Raw genomic sequence first — 2887 nt, forward strand, 5'->3', positions numbered from 1 at the left:
AAAAATTTAATGGTATCAGAGCCATGAATCTAGATAAAAATCTAGTGAAACCTTTCTGGTATATAGATATAAAAACTTTAGTAACTATACTAAAGGTAATAAAAGATTTAGATGAAGATCTAAAACGAAAAATAGTTTCTATAATAGCTCTTAGAAACAAAAAACAAGAGGAAATAAGAGAATTATATTATAATTCTTATAGTTTCCACGAAGATAGAAATATGATGGATACATCTGATTATTACTATTCAGAATAAAAACATGAGTCTAAAAGAAATCTTAGAATCTCTAAAAGATCTCATAGAAAGTAATAAACAATTAACCTTACGGTTAAAAATGATAGAAATTGAAATCAATTATATCAAAGAAAATCTTCCAGGAAAGATAACTAATATGATAGAAAAAAGCAGAAACATAAAAACGCTGATCTGGCGCATTCTAAGGCCTGAAATTTTATTTATCTTTTTTAAGGCTTTTTTTTAAAAAAATCTTCACTTTAAAAAGACATAAAATATTTCTTTATCTTTTTACAAAATATTAAATTATGATATTTAATTCTCTCCTCATTAATGCATAATCATAAAAGCTTCAGTTACAAATTCCTTACAATAAAATATTTTTTTACTGTAAATAAATTCGTTCAGTTATATTTTTCTATATGCATCATTTAATTACAAAATTTAAGAGATTTTATTCGTTTATCCTTTAATTACAGAATTTGAAAAGTTTTTTTACCATTAACTTTTGAATACTATATAAACAGACATACAACATAACATGCATTGATCTACATCTATCTTTTTGCATAAATGTTACACCTACCCGATATAGCTGATGTTTTGTGTCTTGAATGGTAAATGAGTGTTGTGAGAAGGTTGATCAAGGAGTTTTTTTTTTTAATTGTGATGACAGTGGAAGTAGTGGATTGCGGCGAGAATGACTAAGTGATAATTGGGGTCTAACGAGAATTAAAACACTTGTAAAAGTTATATTCAGAAATCACAAGTAATATGATATATTTTGTAAGCATTGACTCTTATATGAATGTATTTTCTTTCCTCTCAAGTAATATGATATATTTTGTAAGCATTAACTCTTATATGAATGTATTTTTTTTCCTCTCAAGTAATATGATATATTTTGTAAGCATTGACTCTTATATGAATGTATTTTTTTTCCCTCTATCTTTTTTATCTTTTTTTTATTGTAGAAGAAAATGATGAAGTATTTTAAAGAAAAAATTGAGTATGGGAGAAATTTCATAAAATTGGAAGGAGATAAAATAAAATCAATATTCATGAATTGTTGAGAGTAAACGATATATAGAGACTAAAGTGACAGAAGAAAACGGAATATATTTTGTAAACATAGACTCTTATATGAATGTTTTTTTTTCCTCTATCTTCTTTATCGTTTTTCATTGTTGAAGAAAATGATAAAGTATTTTAGAGAGAAAATTAAGTATGTGATATATTTCATAAAACTGGAAGGAGGTAAAATAAAATTAATATAAACATTAGATGGGAGTAAATAATATATAATAACTAAAGTAACAAAAGAAAATGGAAAATTAAAAAAAATGTAGAGAGGAATAAGTAAAAGGAAAGAGAAAATGCCATATAATATGCTTGAAATTTAACTTCAATTCTCTATTAATGATGATTCATTTAGTTTGTTCCATATATAGTCTTAATTAGTTTCAAACTGAATTTCTTAAAATTGATATAGAAAAAGGACAAATTGATCAAATGGAAAGAAATGTTACGAGGAGAAAAAAGAAAGGAATTATTTTCTATTGACATGGAAGATATTAAGGAAAATGGAATGAAAAATTTTAAAAATATATATATGAAGAAACTTGTAACGCCCAAACTTTGGATTTTTTCAATTTGGTTTTATTTTTTATTTTTAAATTTTCTATTTTTAGTTCATTTTAATTGTTCCATAAATATTTTTAATTTGTTTCATAATTTTTCGAAATTGATATAGAGTAACGAAAAATTATAAGAAATATTGCTTAAAAAAATCTTTAAATGAGGAGAAAAAGAAAAGGATGATCTTCTTATTAAGAGGAAATTTGGGTCAAGAAAGTTGTCATTTGCCAATTATATTATTTGTAGTGTAATTACAGATTGTTTATGGGAAAAATAAATATTACACTAATATATATAAGGAAAATGGAACGAAAATATAAAAAGAATTAGTAAAGGAAAATAATATAATGCCCAAACTTTGAATTTTATAATTAGTTTATATTGTTATTCTTTAATTATTTTTGATTTTTTTTAATTTTCAATTCATTTTAATTGTTTCATATATAGTCTTAATTTGTTTCATATTTACTTTCAAGGAATTGATATACAAAAATGATAAATTAATTAAATAGTAAAAAATATCATTCAACTTTTTTTTAAAAAAATGTTGTGAGGAGAAAAAGGAAAGAATCTTCTTCTAATTAAGAGAAAATTTGAATCAAAAAAATTGTCAATTGCCAATTATATGTATTATTTTCCTTTTTAATTATTGTTTTATTTTTATTTCAATTGTTCCATATAATCTTAATTTGTTTCATAATTTTTGAAATTGATATAAAAAAAAAAAAAAAATTAACCAAATGGTAAGAAATAGTACTCTAATTAAAGAGGACATTTAATTTCTTTAATCAATGCTATTAATTTTCTTTCATTAATCTTCTTTTAAGAGTTTTTAAATTTCTTATATCCTTAATATAATCTTCTTACTTTTTTTTCAGATTTTTGAAATTTTTCCTTATATTAGAATTAAAATATAAATATTGCATAAAAATGTCATCTCATTTTTTTTTTACTTTCTCATATCATATTTTTATTAGAAAAATATAGAAATCAATGCAATATTTATTGGTATT

Source organism: Solanum tuberosum, unplaced genomic scaffold (assembly GCF_000226075.1).
Source record: "Solanum tuberosum cultivar DM 1-3 516 R44 unplaced genomic scaffold, SolTub_3.0 scf00248, whole genome shotgun sequence".
Taxonomy (NCBI): domain Eukaryota; kingdom Viridiplantae; phylum Streptophyta; class Magnoliopsida; order Solanales; family Solanaceae; genus Solanum; species Solanum tuberosum.